This window comes from Lepisma saccharinum, chromosome 3, assembly GCF_977018435.1.
Source record: "Lepisma saccharinum chromosome 3, izLepSacc3.1, whole genome shotgun sequence".
Classification (NCBI taxonomy): domain Eukaryota; kingdom Metazoa; phylum Arthropoda; class Insecta; order Zygentoma; family Lepismatidae; genus Lepisma; species Lepisma saccharinum.
Window position 1 is genome coordinate 40,006,325 of NC_139231.1, and position 18,624 is coordinate 40,024,948.

Below are 18,624 nucleotides of genomic sequence, written 5' to 3' on the forward strand. Positions count from 1 at the left end.
TCTTTTGTTTTGTTTTTTTAGTTTCCGCTCTCCCGGATGCTAGCTGGATGAGGGGACACGGGACCTAAAAGTTGCATTAAACGGACTGAAACTTCGTGAAATATCTCCTCGGATGTTTTCAGAAAGGAAGAAGGAGGTTGGAGTCTGTGAAGAAGCTTAATGGGATGTAATTAGGGAGGAATCTCATGTTGCGTCTGCGAATGACGTCGTCTGCTCTCTTCAAAGCGTCTGATGAAGCATTGGCTATAGCTAGCACGGACCTGGCAGTGACAAAGACCGATTCGGAATCCGTAAAGCGGTTTCTGAGTCCGTTCCTCTTCTTGTCCGATCGTGGTACAGGCGAGAACAAAAGTGTATTGGATGCGGGACGTTAAGGCACGGCTGAACCTCTGGTCGACACCAGGTCAGATGCTTTCGAATTTTCCTCTCCTTTCCAAAATGCGCTATGATATTCCAAAATATGAAAAATTACATTTGCTTAGAATTTCTTCTGTACTCTATCTGGACTATATCTGGAGCAAGGCCGCTCATAGCCGCAGATAAGAGGGTGAAATCGAGTGCGCAGACGGAAACAGTTCACGCTGCTAGGGCTGGTGACTGTAGTCGCTCCCCCTCCACGCAATCCCATTCCCTCTCACGAGTTCATTGGTGGGGCCGTCTCACGTCACTACTTGCGCAAAGACTTGTTTTCGTTCGCTTGCTCCAGAGATAGTCGAGACAGAATGTAGAGCATTCACGCCCATGTGGTTTGTGTTTGCTATTGTCTAGATATATCAATAGTTCGATAGACTTACGTAGCCATGAATGATAATATCTACGCAGCAGCGAAAGCAAACCACATGAAGATGCACATCAATGCTCTACACTCTGTCTCTCTGCTCTACGCTCTGTCTCTCTGCTCTACACTCTGTCTCTCTGCTCTGCACTCTGTCTCTCTGCTCTACACTCTGTCTCTCTGCTCTGCACTCTGTCTCTCTGCTCTGCACTGTCTCCCTGCTCTGCACTCTGTCTCTCTGCTCTGCACTCTGTCTCTCTGCTCTGCACTCTGTCTCTCTGCTCTGCACTTTGTCTCTCTGCTCTACCCTCTATTTTGTAGAAACTCAAAAGGTTTTGTTCGATGTGTTCCCCTTTGAGATTGTGCGATCATCAATTCTGTAATCAAGTTCTTCCTAAACGCGATGCAGTATGTTCCTATCAATTCAATGAAAAGGACTGATGATGCGAGCCTGCAGTTCTGCTAGATCACTCACTAAATCCTTCACATAAAGTCACTCGGAGTTAATTCAGGGGACCGATCCATCGGTTTCAGAGTCTAGTGTTTAAGAATTCGCGGACATTGCGATGAAACTGCAACAGGAAACAAATATTTGTGAGATACTTGTCCTCTAATACCACAATCGACCAAATTATATATAATACTATAGTTACAAATAATATTTGAAACCGCTCTAATCATTTGTAGACACCCTGTATAATGATTCAGTTTCTATAAAATGTTATAATTGTCCAATTCTTGTGTAATAACCCTGTATAATGCAGCTGAGCAGGTTATTTGGTTATTTTAATGTTCATAACTGAAATTCGTTCAATAATTTGTGACCACTCTGTATATCTAAGCTGGTTGGCTTAATTTTACTCGAGAATGGGAAGAAGCCAAAGAAGGTTTCTTCTTCCTATCTGCTTATTACTCTTGCATACTTTTGCCAGACAACGATCCGGCGGCCTAAGTTTGGAAGAAACTGGAAGAGGATCGGCTCCCCAGCCCCTCCTGAAAAAAGAGGGGGGCCTTTACAGAGCCTCGTATCGGCTTTTTGATGTTAATGGTTTCGTCTTTTGACTTTGTTCATGAACTCCGCTGCTTTTATCACGTCTCCCCTCCTCTTCTCACACCTTCCCCCTCATCTACTCCTCGGCGTTTCTTCAGCTCTTTCATTTTTGAAAGTGTCTGCCCCCTCCATTCCGTTGCGGCAATTAAGACCCTTTGAAAAGAAGTCAAAGAGCCCCCTGGCACCTCCTCCCCCTTCGGCGTTTCCTGTTGCTTTTTTTACCTCCCTTTCCGTGCATTCGGTGGTTTAATTGAAGGACATTAGTTTAACTTCCACCCCCCAAAAGCGTTTTTCCTTTTCCATCCCCCTAACAATTACCATGTTTTTGGTGTGGGCGTTGAGGGAGTTAATGCAGTGGGGTGTGGTTACCCGTAAAACTCCTGTGCGGTGGTAAATATAGGGTAACCACCCTTCTCTTCTCTAATATGGGCTTCCCTTGATAAGTCTTGCCTTGCAAGCCAATCTACAGTGTTTCCAACTTCTAGAGAACACCCCTAAATTTGAAATTTTCTATCCAAACCACTTACTGTCATCCAAAATGACCTGCCACCAAATTATCTATACTCCAGAAATCATTAGCCCTAGAGTGATGAAATTTTGAGAGACAAAAAGCCTATTGAATGCCATCATTTTGCTACCACGTGGCCTGTCAATATCTCGAAAACTACTATGTTTACAACCAGGGACGGCGCTACAAGGGGGCTGAAGCTCCTCCAAGACTGAGATCAGCCCCCTCGTAGGCCCCCCAGATTTTTATAGTACGGTAGACGCATTTCGACCGAAAAATAAGAAATACTAGAAGCTTCCTAACATAATATTTTCCAATATAAAATTTTCATTGGGGCAAGGTCATTAAAATGTTCAAGTGCATCTCTTACTTTATTAAAATCACAAGGTCAGTTTTATTACGATCAGTTCTAAAATCGTTAGTTGGGGAGCTGTATATCTGTCTGGATCAACAAGGTACTGGTACTGGTCATTTGATACTTTAATTGGCCAATCATATGTCGCCACACTTGCTACGAAAGAAGGCGTGGCATTCTGCTGTCTGAATGGTAGATGGATGTATTCAGTGGCTGTGAGATTGTTTCTTTGGTTGTTGGAGGTTCAAGTTGTGTCGAAGACTATATGCATACACAGCTAAACGTGTACAATTATTAGCCTCTCTAAATCGTATCACCATTTTTAGGAATAGGCCTAACAGGTATGAAAAATGAATTTTTATAAATAGGAGGACGTTCAATATCTAAAGTGCAGACAAGTTTATTTTCTGTTTTCATTATTCCAGTACCTAGTGTTGATGATGTTGTCTCATCCGTTTGATTGTTGTGTCTGTCCTTATATCTGCAAATATCCGAGAGCGAGAGACAAATTCTTGAATGTTAAGAATTACAAAGATCAAAATTGGGCCTCCGTCCCCGTGGTCCAGTGGCAAGTGTCTGGCTACTGCTTTGAACCATGGGGTCCCAGGTACGATCCCAAGTGAAGCATATTTGTTAACTGACTCGGATTCTACTATAAGCTCTTGGTTTAGTCCCGATTAGCATCTGTGCATATAGTGGACTTTAATACAAATCCGATCAACTAAACACTGCAATACGGTACAAAAAAACAGCACGCTTGGACAATTTTAGATCTCGTAGGGGTAGAACTACATGTTAATTATAATTTGTGAGGTTAGAAAATAATTTCTGCAGTGTCGTCATAGTTTCCAATTTCGATTCCGTGCAGGAATCTTTCTTTGAAGGACATGTAAAACTATTTATCCAATATTGATCAGCCTTTATGCATAATATATTCTTAAATAAAATTATAATCTTCAGCAGTTATTTTCACTAATCATGTCAAAATGGCCGGTGCGAGAATTTCAACTGCATTCTTTATTTTTACGTCAATGCATTTGTCGAGGGGAAGTGAATTTGTAGTGAAAATGTATTTGAGCTTTGAGTGTGGCACGTCTATCCTTCAGAAATATTACTGCGAGTGAACGGTATTTCTTTAATCTTCCCCACTTCTAGCCCTCTTGTATGGCCTTCTGGAAGACCTGAAAGTAGTTTCTGATTCTGCAGAAAACTGCTTATATCCTAGTTCATTCTCTCATGTAAAAAGCACATGAATTTAGAATAGATAATACTGCTAATCAGGGCCTTATTAAAGAAGTGAAGACATCTGGAGATGAAAATAATATTTCAAGCACCGTAGTAAATTAACGAAACTGAAAGATTCCAAAATAGTTTCAGCATTACGCGACGTGAAAGCAAAAGAGCAACGCCGCCTGAAGATCTATTTTCCACTCCTTGATCGCCTAATTTCTGGACTACAGAAAAGGCTTACTTGAAACAGTGCCGTGTTAATTGGAATTAGCTGTTTAAATTCAGAAAGTGCTGATTTTCTAAACTACAAAAAACTACAATCTGTCGCCGCTCACTGCTGTTGTGATTTAGACAGTTCGGAGAGTCCCAGTTAAAACTGACGCCAAAAAATAATGATCTATCTATTCTGCCCATTGGGAAAAAGCTTGCAAAGGCTGCATATAACTTTGCAGCTGCTCTTTATGAGCAGACGTTCTTCCTGTGGTTCATTTTTTCACTTCAGCAAAAGAGCATTCCCACTCTTTACTTACAAATACATGCAGTATTAATACGCATATCCCGAGTTGAAAGTGAGTGTCGTCTTTAAGGTGTATTTTGTAATCTCAAGAGTAAGTCTGTGATATTATTTCATTAAATAATGGCTTAAGAAAAATATATTTATTGTGTTTTGTTTGGCCTAAAACACTCGTGCTTAAAAGTACTTTTGTGTGTGAAGGAACCGAATACAGTATCTTACATAGTGATTTACCTTTGCGTCTGAATGTAAAATATGTCACTGGTAAAATTATACCGGAGGAAAATGTTATGTAAATACATTTTAGCCGCTATCAGTTAGCCCCCTAGAATTTGACTCCAGAATCTATACCCCCCCCCCCCCCAATTATTTCAGGCTGGTGACGTCACTTTTTACAACAACAAAATATAATGGACCCTGCCTTCCCAAAAACGTATATTCTCTCGCCTGTCCATATCGGAGGACAATGGATATCAAAGGATCTGTCGACATGGATACAATATACCTATTCCCATACACAGTGTTACATGACAAGTTGTCCGTTCAGAACTACAATCAAAATGTTGATGACTATCTGAGCAATTATGGAAATTGGTCTATGATTATATAGGTTACCCAAATTCAATGACGTGAGAACAGAAATTCACAGTAACTAAACCGTACGAGAGGAACACACGTTTTATAATTAGTTTCATGATCACAACTTTAATAGAACTGAATTTTAGAAATAAACCCATCTCTTACTATACAAATGTTACATTTGAATGTTGCAATTATCCCAAAATAAATCTGAATTAAATCTACTTAAGCCTAAGTATATCTGAGTTAATTTGCATGACATTAAGTTAAAACCGATTTACTTTCTTTCAAAGCGAGTTAGATCTGTATTAATTCCAAACAAATTTGAGCCATTTCCATTAAAATATTTTTAAATCTCTATTAATTCCACTTAAACCAAGTTAAATTCGAGTTAATTTCACTTAAACGAAGTTAAATCTGTCTTACTTCCAATTGAACTATGTTAAATTTGCATTAATTTTATCTAAGCAAAGTGAAATCTGAATTAATTTCGCTTGAAATCAGGTTTGAACTGAATTAATTCTACTTAAACCAAGTTAAATCTGCATTAATTTAACTTGCAACAGGAAATATATTATTTGTAAATCCAGGGAAACATAACTAGGAATATATTTTCATAATAAGTTTCATTTTTGCTCAACAAAAAGGAACCAGGGAATGAAGCAAGCAATTTTCACAAACTATTGTAATTGTTATAATGAGAATTGAAAAAGGAAACCGTCACCAAATATGGCAAAATCCTTCAAGTTTTTCAATGATGCAAAAAGAACTTCCCAGGTACATGGACACTGTTAGGGTGTTAGGTTCACTTTGTTAACTCGTTCTACTCTATTAACGAGGTACAATTCTGCGCACATGCTTTGGTAACACTGCCAAGGAAGAAGGGCGCAGGGAGAAGAAAGTAACAAGTTAAGTAAATAATACTGTGGCACGTCCTGTTGCTAGAAGGAGAAAGGGCAGAAGTAATGGGGAAAAGAAGGGTGCTAAAATCTGGAAGGAGGGGAAAATGCGGTACGCCATAATGGATTGATCAAAGCATAGAAAATGGCTGGGAAAGGGGAGATCCGGGAATGAATGGGGAAGACGATGAGAGAAGAAGGGAACAACCTTGAGGAAAGTTATGTTCTTAGGGCAATGAGAGGGAGCGAAAGAGGGTGAAAGGTAGGGGCGGAAACCTCGAAAAACTCCGCATGTTACGAATGGTCCTGTAAGCGGGTGTATGGAGTATACTTCTTTTAGAGAGACTGCGAATATATACTGAGATATTCTCGTAGACAACAATAATACAAAATATAATTTGGTGCCCATCCCCAAAGCAAAAAAGTATGCTGGAGAAAATTCGCGAATTTCCTCTTCGCTCACTAATCGCCAAACCCACAATGAACAATATAATAAATTAAATATCTCATCACGCCCTCGGCAATTATTTAGTTGTCAACGTATAGCTACAATGATGTGCAGTAGACTCTAATCTACTTCCACGTAGATTACAAGGCTTTATTGCTTAGATCGTCTATGTAGATGCAAACTACACTAGAATGTAACTTACTACATTGATTTGGAAAAAGTGGTTCAATTTCAATGAAAACACTCTTATTTACGATACAAAAATCAAGTATTATGTAGGAAGCACCATCTACCTTGAGAAAAAATAAAATGTAGACAGTCAACAAGACGTGGAAGTCTTGAGAATTTGTGAACCGTTGAAATGTTAGTTTGTTGACTATGCCGTCGTTTACAAAGGTAGCAGTGCGCAAAATAGTTCTGGATTATGTTTTTCGTGATCTTCTTGCTAGAAAACACAAATGACGTGCTAGTAAGCAGAACTAAAAAGGTAAAGTGCTCCCCTGTGCTTTGCAGCACGCCATGAAGGCGTATTAGCTAAGAGTATTTCTGATATCCTTACAGGATATGTTATAGGTTACGGCCCTGATCTTTGTGTAGCCAAAGGAAATAAGTAATAATATTTCTCTTAGTTTTCTATGATTTACTGTGTTATTTTTAGGGTTGACTGAATTTCATAGAAATTCCGTAAGATACTATCTGAAATGGTGACATATATTCACTATTCACAGAATCAGAAGAGAGCATTTGTGAAACATGGCAAGTGAAGTGTGAGACGACTCTATTCAATTCAAAATTAAACAACAAAACAACACAGAATCGCTAACCGTGACACACCTGTCACTCTAATTAAATCATTACCTGAATTATAAAACGGTCAGGATAAGTGCCTACAGTCGGAGCTACTAAGAATAAACCTAGGAGGATTTGTTTTCAAGCACCTGAAATGATGTGACATAGTACTACGGTGATTCAGAATATACACATATACACATATACACAGATAAATAAACAGTACATCATGCCCTCTTTCACTCTCTCGTTCATTCATACACACATTCCATGGCATAATGGGACAATATTACAATTATTTAATACTTTAACGATACTCATGTGATTTCTTGGCTACATTGCCTTTTACAATTTACTGTTTAGGGGTTTAAGTGTAGTGCGATTAATTGTACTTTGCCCGAACCCTTTTAACGTTTCTGGAGGTAGAAGTATACCTCAATGAACTATTGTTTGGCTGTTACCATATACGTACTTTGTTCTATAACGTTGATTTTGTCCGCCGGAATAAGGATGTCTAGTTATGCCATAGCACTGGTTTAAGTTATGCAATGATTTACGCAGATTTGCGGTAGGTTGGTGTCATCTCTCTCACACACACATGGTTGGATCTTACCTTCGCAGCATTCCTCTTACCTGGGTAGGGTGAAAGTGGTGGTCCTACAGTTTTAGAAGGTGTCCACACTCCGGTGTTGTACTTCGCGGTTATCCTGGTCGGCGAATGTGGATCACTCGGCAGTTCCTTATGGCATCGTCGGCATCACACGTTCACTTCGTTGGCACGTCCATGACGGTACTTGTACACTGTCGATTCTATACTAAAACTAGCGCAGTTCTAGGTCAGTCCTTCGCTGTCACTCGTACGTAGAAGTACATGGCTTAGGCGTTGAGACGAACATACGTAATGAGCCATTCGCGGTTTCACATGGACACACATGGATATTAAATGTTATTAACTTTGGTATTGACTGTTATGCACTTCGGTATTAACTTTGCTATCAATTGTTATTAACTTCTACTAACTTCGGGCGTTGTTCCGGACGATTGACACAGGTGGACGTGTCTGGTGTTTTCTCACATAACCACACATATGTACACGGATGCGTTGAGGGCGAGGGTAAACGACCCCCTGGGTCTACTTTGCTCTACTCCATGGCTTTAAACAATCACTCGTTTTAAAAAGACAAGTTCAGATCACGGGTCTGATCGCGATTCGAAGCTAGGTCGCGCATAGCTCACACTCCGGTGTCGATTCTTGGCAAAACTGTGTCCTGGCTATACTCAAACATCTCTTTTATGCTAGATTTGAACGTGGTGACGCTCTAGCCTCTGTGTTTAGGTGTCTATTTATTGTTTTTGGTGCTTTGACCGTTGTCCTCCTATCCTGGTCTGCGCTAATGCCGTTCCTTGACTTCTGCTAGCAGCCCCTCGTCCAGAGATTAGGCTAACTTCTCCGCTATTGTGACTCGCATGTGCAGCGAGGCCTCTCCCTACTGGGATCCCTCTGCATTGTATACATTGTTGGATCTTTAATAATTTATTACTCCCGTAGTTCAGTTCTGATTATACTGAAATTCTAGAATCTGTACTTTCATAATGTGGTCTTCCGCTGGTTAAAATCTCATCCAATTCGGTCCAGTAGTTTAGAAGTTCCTCTTTTCCTGTTATTCTCCATATGAATGCATGCAAAATCAGGATTCGGGCGAAAAACGATGGTTGAGCAAGCACGCTTTGGCTAAAGCATTTGCTAGACATGTTTATTCGCGACGGATCTTAATATTACCTTTTGAAATTAATTCTTAATAATGGGCAATTAGATCAATTACCTTTTACTCAAGATTTGACCGTTATAGAAGGACGAAGCACACGCGGAACCTTGACTTGTATGTGCTCCTATCACAGTTTAATACAAGATTATGTGTGTGATAATAAGATAAATGTTACCAAATTTAAAATCATATTTTGAATATTGTGCTATCTGTATTATTCAATGAATCCTCGAGAACTGGCGCAAATATAATATTACATATAAAATGTATGCTCTAACGGAAATATGTAATGTGCCTCCAATATGTAACACGAAATTCATGTATGTCATTCCAAACAGCACTAGCGTACGGAGTCGGTTGGGGCGAGATACACAATGAAATATTTCGTAATCACAATTTTTAACATTCGTTTTAAAAATTGTTGAAAGACAAAATTAGTAATTCGGGCTGATTTTAAAGGGCTTTACTGGGTTGTCTCTGTCAGAGTTCTTTGCAGCCTTTATTTGAAAATTTTGATTACTTCATAATTTCGAGTGGAGGGCAGTACCTCCCCCTGAGTAAGCCGGTGCTTAAAAGTGTAATTCACCGGCATTTGTCATATTTCCTTTGTTATGTATAAAAAAATGTAATTACATAAAAACCCATTTTATAATCTAATCGTCCTTCGCCGTTAGTATCTTGTAGTTACAGACGTAACTCTTTGTTCTTATAATGTGGGACGCCATTTCGCACTTTCCTCTAAGCACGCCAAGAGATAGACGGATAATGCCGCAAGCAAACACTCGGAGCGAATTGAAATTTCCCGCAAAAGGAAGACGTAAGCAGCGGGGGAACATGGGAACTTCCTGCTGACGTGACCAGAGCCATCTGCTGACGGACGGAAGAACCATTACGCACAAAAAGTTCCATTAACCCTCTCCTCGCCCGCTATTTATGACCACGATAATAGCTCGTGACTGCGAATGTGAGGCATGCAACTCTCCCCACCCCCCCGTCTATTCCGTCCCGGAGAGGAAAAAAGAAAAAAAAGAAAACATTAAGCAATCGAAAAGGGCCGGTTGCATGCCCTCCATATATTACCCAGAATCCTCTTCCGTCCAACCATCAATCACGGCCAGTTAGCAGCTCCAGCAGGCACCACGTGGGTTGGAAGTGCGCCCAAGGCGTTAACTTGTAGGCAGAGAAGTGCGATCCATCAAGGTTCTATTAAATGTCATGTGGGGCAAGGCATTTTGCTAAGCATGCATGGCAAAGAACGTGTGTGAAAGAAAAACAGAGTTCAAATTTTAATATCAGGATCGCTTACTCAATCATCCAGTCCATGATACTTACAGGGTGGCACTAAAGCAGTTGACATATTTATAAAGTAGAGTAGTCATCGAAGATCATCAGCAAGAACAAAAACTAAATACGAAAAATAAGTTTAACATCAGAAGTAACTTATAACACCATTAAGCCTTGTTTCCATGACATGAAGAACTCAATATGCTGACCAAGGCAGAAAATGTATTTTATTTTAAAACATAAACTAAACGTAATGTTTCAAACTTCTAACAAAGTCTTCGTCAGACTCTGTACCCAGTACAAGAAAAATGAAAACAGAGAAGAGGAAGAGGAAGGGATTATCTACGAAGTGAAGTGTAAAGAATGTCAGAGTGTGTACATAGGAGAAACGAAAAAGAGGCTATAACACAGGTTGAAACAACATAGGAATGATATAAGACTTAAAAGAGAGAAAAATGCGATATTTAAACACACGAGAGGAACAGGACATGACATAGAGTGAGATGAGGCTAAGCAGATATGAAGGGAGAAGAGAATGCTAGTGAGAAAATGGAAGGAGGCCAAGGAAATAGAGAAGAAAGAAGAAGAAGACACAATGAACTGGAATGGGGGACTGAAGATAAACAAAGAATGGAAGAAGTTGTTAGAAAGAGTGGAAAGGACAAGAGCGAAAGAGGAGAGAAGAAGGAAGAGGAATGAAGAAAGAAAGTATAAAAAGGAAGAACGTGAGATAAAGAGTCCAGATGAAAGGAAATGTTTATCCAAATTACCTGTCAGGTGAAAGTACAGTTGACAAGGGAAGGCCACCTGCTGGAATGTTCTAGAGAGAAAACAACTTTCTAATAATCTTGTGTCTGGAGGGGAGTGATTTCTGTATATATATATCTTTCTGTTTTGTACCTTGTTTCATTTGTACTGGGTACAGAGTCTGATTAAGATCTTGCTAGAAGGTTGAAACGTTACGTTTAGTTTATGTTTTAAAATAAAATAAATTTTCTGCCTTGGTCAGAATATTGTGTTTTTCAGAAGTAACTGTGGATAAGAATTGAGGATGGGGCAGGAGGAAATATATGGGCCCAAGTGTGTTGCTTAAGTTCTGTAATTTTCTTATACCTTTCTTTACTTCACTTTGTAGTTGGAAAAAATTATAATGGAACCCAAGCCTTTATTCCTACGAATGTGTATCGAAAATAGTTTATTATAGAAGAGCACCATTTCATTTAAAAAAGATTTTGGTTCCGTTTTTCAGGTTTGATTACTTCATTAACAAAAATCCTTAGCTTAAAAATGCTTTTCAGGAGGGGTTCTCTAACTGGAAAAAAATACTATCTCTCGTTTCAAACCATACTAAACTTCTGGGTTGCATAAAACTTATGTCCAACGATCAGTTTCCATTATTGAATTATCCTGGTTGAGGTTTTTACGTCGTTTCCTTCAGAATCTCCAGGTAATTGTTAATATGAAATCTTAAACAATAGCCAAAAAAGTTCCTCACTTTTTGTCAATTCCCTTGCATCTTATAATTCACCTCATCTCCCATTCCCGATGAACCCAATGGTACAAATTAGCTAGCTATGTTAATTGTCAAATGAACCGCTCAATTAATTGATTAACAAAACATTGACAGAAAATTTGCTGGAAGGGGCTGCATATCCACTATGGCTTAAGAGCGGAAACACTTTATGTTCAGCCCTAGGCACGTAAATTAGACGTTAATATATTCCCCATAACCCTTAAGTCCCCAAGGTTGATCCATCGGATCCCTTCGGTTATATTTCGATTATGCAAGTGAGTTGGCCTACATGTATACATTATGAATGTATTTCAGATGCTTTGTTGCCTCTTGAGCCAACTATATTCGTGTCATTTACCTTCTTCACCATAATTGTAAACAATGTACTTATTTATATTTGTCAAATATAATGGGAAATAGAAAACACTGAAGATAGAACCCAAAGTGATATAAGCAGCACTACCATTGCGAATAGTGTAGCTGAACTGTGTTACTCGCCTGGCCCCCCACACTTTACCTCCGCACTCGAGGTTCGGTGCACTTCGTACTCGGCTCAGATTTGTCTAGGGGTATATTTCTTTGTACGACAATGCACGTGGGTTGCTACAAGTCAACATAATTATATAATTAACTACAAGAGACAACGGATAACCTTTGCGAGACCTTATTGCTATAGGGGATAAATTACCTTGTCCAGCATCTGTGAAATTAAAAACTGAAATTTTGGATATTTTCAATAGTTTAATTAACGTAAAATTTGAAGTATATACAAGTCGTATCCGAACGTTCATTTCTCTAATTATCGGGCCAAAACTCTAATTTTGATGTTGGAAAATCTCTATTGTTTGTACCTGGATGCTTTACATTTCATGAATTACATCTGAAGTACGCTTGTCACAAGGTAGACTCGCGTTACTCCAAGAAAATGTCTTAACAGGCGCGAGGTCGCCCGACGTGTACATTTCTCAACCTCCACGGTGACAAGGCACTAGGCTGCCCGGCGCACCGTAATTACTTCAAAATAACATCCAGTACAAACTACCTTTTTACCTGTAAACTGGACACCAAGGCACTAGCTTGCCCGGCAATCCCATCTCTTACAGCATCCGTTTCGGGAGACCTGTCCTCCGGTCCTAGCTAACCGAAGCAAAAACAGCCTCTCCCTTCCAAGTCTCAGTTCCAACAGCCGACCTCCCCCACTCTCATCTGGGAGTTTATATACGTTTTGTTGGCGTCTGTTGCCAACGGCCCTTCTTTCAAAATTTTTAAGCCCGCCTTTCTTTTGAACGTTCGAAACACGAAGCAAGAACAGAGAGCTACATGGTATCTATACATGGAATAATACGAATCTAAAAATGCATAATAAATTGATTTACACTAATCACACACACACACACACACACACACACACACACACACACACACACACACACATATATATATATATATATATATATATATATATATTAATACAATATTTAAATAAGGAAAAAAAAACATTGTTGCCCTGACACGGGGGCAGGGTAACAACTGGACGCTGTAAATGTGATAGTAGTCGCAGTTGGCAGCACTGACAGTCATCACAATTGGCAGCAACGACGACGTTAGTTCATCATCTACGGTAATAATTTCGCATTCTTTTTCAGATAGTTGTATTGAATTACATATCGCATGGCTTCTAAATGTCATTGTTGACCGACTGGTGTTTCATTTTACACAATGACAAAAAATCGTATAAATTTCAAGAATGTAACACAGGATTGCATGTGAAGTATGTAACAGAAATATTTGACATAAAACTTGTACTTTATAATGAAATAATTCAATTGAAATGTGCAAACAGCTTATTTTTTATTCATTCTTCATAAAATATAGCTGGTCCTGAAGTTACTTTGTTTCTTCCTCTTCAATTCAATTTATAAAACAAAAGCGTAACTAATATGTGTCAGTGATAAACAAGTATAAACAAGACAAGGAATTCATACATACATTGTATAGAATGGCAATTACATTTCAAGACCAGCAGCACCTCGTGGAGGAGTGGTGATATCCAATGTATACCAAGGACGTTTTCTTTTTATAAGGATATCGCTGTACATGTACCAAATCCTAAGGAATGAACACATCGCACCATCTGTGAAAACGTTACACAGAGAATTAAATAGTCAAACGAATACAGTGCCACGTGACTCCCTCAACCAAGATTCGACACGGATATGGACAAATGTCACAGCCAAACATCTTTCAAGTACCGGACAATCTATTTGATACAAAGTGGTCTACCGTGTTATAGTGATAGGGGATAGGACCTATCAATACGGAATAAGTGACTCTCCAAACTGCTCCTCCTGCCAAGTGCCTGACTCTTTAACTCATATGATCAAGAAGTGCAGAAACTCCTCTCAGGCATGGACAAAACTAAGAACTATGCTAAGTCGTATATGTCGCACATCAATAACTCAGTTCACGGAAACAGACATACTGTTCCCTGACTTCAATTTTTTCTCTCCCACGAAACAACATGCAGTGCAATGGATGATAGCCCAATATTTATTATATATATTTCCCAAAGAACAGAGCAGTCTTCCAAGAGACTTCAGTTTATTCTTGAAAGAACACTATGAAAAAAAAATCATCCAATATCCAGGAACAAATGTTAGGCAAATATAGTTTATACAAAAATGCAGTTTACATATTAAGGTGGAACTAAATTTTGTAACTGTAGTACAACAACATGTAAATATTAAAATGTAAATTCGAATCTCGGTCTGGGCATGGATGTTTGTGAGTGTTCATTCATCAATTTCATCATATCATCACTCATCCCCAAAAGCAATGTAAAATAAAGCAAACCAATCAATCAGTAAAATATATATTGATTTTTAAGTAAAAAAGGAGGAGGGACCCACGTTGGTAATTTCTGTATGCTAAAAAAAATGGGTGATTTGAGAGTTCAGCAAAAATTTTCGATTTTGATTGTCCTTATAGGATATTTTCCGCGATGGTCAATGATATTTAAAATACTTCATATGTTATCCTCATCGTCGCGATTAACATAAATAGATGGGCAAGCGGCAAAAAAATTTTAGATACACATGTACGGTTTCGGAAGAAACCTTGCTACCTTGCAATACCGTGGCCAATATAGGCTCGGAAGGGGAATACCCGAACGGTGTTCGACGTAACGAAGGACACAAAACACAGTTTCAATGCCTCGCGAATTGGCTCTCTCCGCGAGTCATTGGGCAACGGGATTTGTGAAATCTTATCACGCCCAGGGTACTTTCACGGGAGATAAGAAAAAGGGAAGGTGGGCATGGAGATGTACAAAACGAGGCGAAATTGCCTCGGCGGGAACGACGGGAGGGGGGAGGTGATCCCGGTTTGGTATTCAGAGCAGCTCGCGGGGACGGTTTTCGGTTCGGCCGGGTGCGGCGGGGTGCGGGAGGCGTTTGGGATTCGATTTAGTGCAAAACATCTGCTCCTTTTCTTTCCCTCGGGATTTCGAGTGAAAGGGCGAAAAACAGACAGGGATAGGGGGGAGGGAAGGGGGTTGAAACCTATAGGGAAACGTTTTTCTTCTTCAAAGGGGGATGTCACGTCTTCGTTTCATGCTCATCTAACGGTTGCATCACAACCAGACTGGCATACCATTGTACTAATACACACCTTCTCGCCCACTGCTCTATTAGACGAGATTTACGACCTAATTTCGGTGTCCCAAAGATGGGATAGTGGTGACGTCCCCGTGTAATCAGAGGTCCCGGTGGGCACCCTTTAGGGGTGTGCTACACGTGCCACCGCACATGGGGAATCAGAATTATAAAAGGCTAAAAGTAGAACAAAACAAGGATGAGTTTTTAGTCGTAAAGTTGCTTCCGATTTTTTTTTATTTATTGAGCAAAAGGATTAATGTGAGGATTTCATCCTGACGGCTTCTCTGATATAGTACTAACATCTGTTATCTGTTAAGTTATCTGTCAGCATAAATATATCAGTGGTAAAGTTGAATCTCTAGTGCATTGGTGCATACAAACATGTCAATACATTTTTCCAGCGCTCGTCGTCAGGACACAAGGTCTCAACTAGCGATAAAAAATATGAAGAAAGTTATTTGCTTTGATGTTTGCTACACGTGTAGATAGATCACTGTTGGGTTGCAATAAAAATACGCGTAAACTATCACATATAAAATATTTATGTGAGGTTAAAGTTACACTAGCAAGTTTTTTTTTCGTTTAGGGAGGTGAGGACCAGAATGGACTGTCACTGTGTCGAGGGGAAAATATGTGAACAATTTACAAGTTTCGCACAATTCTCAGAGTATGAGAGTATCTGTTTATCTCCTTTCGAGATCAACATTTCCTTTGAGTTCCATAGCATGGGTGTTGATTGTTGACCCAACGATATGAATGAATGATAAAAGAAAAACATAATAGAACACAATGCTTACAATGGGATTCGAATGAGCCCCCTTCCTCCCGCCAGACATTGCAAAGTGATGTACGGTAGTTTAGCTTTTGAAGTGTTCTGGGACGTATGCTGACATATTTTCTACTTGTCCTTAATTGTCTCCCTTCTACAAAATACTTTCTCGACTGGCAACTCCGATTCATTCGTCCACAAGAACGCGTGGTTTTCGGGCATAGCGGACCGGACACAACGTACCGTGCTTTCTTCTGTCGTGTGAAATTTGCAGGGAGTGTTTCGTTCATATTATTTACATTACAGGATCTCTATTGTTTGTCGGTGCTGTGAAGTAATAAAATAGGGAGACCGGGAGTTATTGATGACATACTGGAAAAGGGATTTTCGGAATTTACGAAAAAAAGTGTAAACAATCCGAAATGGAAGGTCTGTTCCTGATTTGGAAAAATTGTTTCAGGCAGGAGTTGTGAAGGATGGTAAGCAGTATATTAGGCATTTTGATTTTTGAGAAGAAGAAAAAATATCTCTACAGAGTGATTGACTGAGTAGCAAAACAGTGAAACTTTATTGTTGGCCTTATTCGTTGGTTTCCTCTGCGAAAGATGTTGTGAAATAGTAGAGGATACTGAGATTTATCAAATTTATCACATGAAATTTGAAAGGACGGAAAATGATTGTGCCATTTCCTTCCCGTTCAATGTTCATCGCACTGCATGAAGGAAATAATCCAAGTTGAATTGTTGGAATCTACGTAGCTACTATCAGAATATATTTGCGAATATAAAATATCATACATATATTTTACCTCGTTACATTTGGATATTGATACAAGGATGAGAAATTTCCCATTATAAAGTTGTAGAAAAAAGTTATTCTCTGAATAACATGATGGCCAGGGGGGGGGGGGGGGTTCTGACCCCATAATTCATTTCGGTTGGCCCATGTTGCGTACCTTAGTTTAAATGTCACCGCACGCCACTGCTAGAAGGTTCTGCGTTTCGTACCGGAAACCTAAGGTCCCTGGTTCCGATTCAGTCCCGATTAACCAGAGAATAAAGTGGAACAAAAACTAACTTTGACGAATTACTATCACGAAAGATCAGTTTCTTTAAGTCCCCCTGTGTCAGCAATGAAGCTATTTGTATGCTACGTTCACCTGATATAGTATGTACAAGCCATTGTCAACAATCTTGTACATTTTGACAGCCTAAATATAAGCTGCCGTCTCGATGGAAGAGAGAGTTGAGTGGTCGACTTACTATCTTGTCATGAAAGTTTCCAAGTTCTAGTCGTGGCCTAGGGCATTCGTGTTCCTTTCTTAGTGTTCTTTTATCAATTCCATTTACTCAACATTTCATCCTCTATTGTAGCCATTAGTTAAATGTGACGGAAAAGTGGCGTAAACTACGAAAGTACATAATAAGTCAGTTAGCTGGTTATTTTTTAAGAACGTGAATTGTTTGGTGAGTTACAATAATAATATTGTAAGAGTCTGAAGCCCTAACCCCTCCGTATGTACTTTATAGCTAAGACAAAGTCGGTAATGAAGGTAAATCTAAAAGCTTTCATGGCGACGAATGATGGGAAGATTCTCTCGGGCTATCGACCAGTTGTGCAAAGGATTCCAAGCTTGTCATAACTCACCTGGTCGATAGACGGATGATATTTTTAATTTAACCTATTGGATTGATTGATTGATTGATTGATTTGGTTTATTTTACTTCGCTTTTCTTCCACTTTTGGCTAATCGCGAAGATGAAGATGAGTGATGATATGATGAATGGACACGAAGGCCGGGATTCGAACCCTTGACCCCTGGCGTTGTAGCGCGATGTGCTAACCACTCCTTCACGGAGGCCGGCTTAACGTATTGGAATACAAGCCCGTTAGCACCAATCTTATCTGATCTGAACCAGTGAATTCCATATTGTACAAATTGCGTCGCTTTTCTGCCACTTTTGGCTAATCGTGATGTTGAAAACCATAAAAGAGCAGCAATGCCCACGTCAAAACTCGAAACTGGAACCGTAAGTGGAGAGATCGTGTGTCAGCAGTGAACGTGCTCGACAACTGAGGCGAAAAGTGATTTCATGACCAAGAAAAGTTTAAATTGAAATCAACAAGGGGGCAACCTGCAGATGAGTCTAGTGAAAAGCGCGTAGCGATCCTAGGGAGATATATATAATTCCCACACCCCAGGCTGGACTACCAATCACTTTCAGTCCAATTCACCACACGATCCCGTCCCTTAACAGCCAGCGTGGGAAACATGGAGTTTTCAGAATGCATTTTAACCTTCAAAATCCCATTTCCATCTTCTCCGTTATAAAAGCAGCAGACTCCACACCCGGAGAGTCAAATTGGAGAGAAGATCTGTAAACCTAAAAAAAAAAAAAAAAACGAAACGGCATTGCGGCTACCTACCACACCGCACATTTCATTTTGTCCTCGAGCAATGCCTTGATTTAATCATCATAGCCCCCCT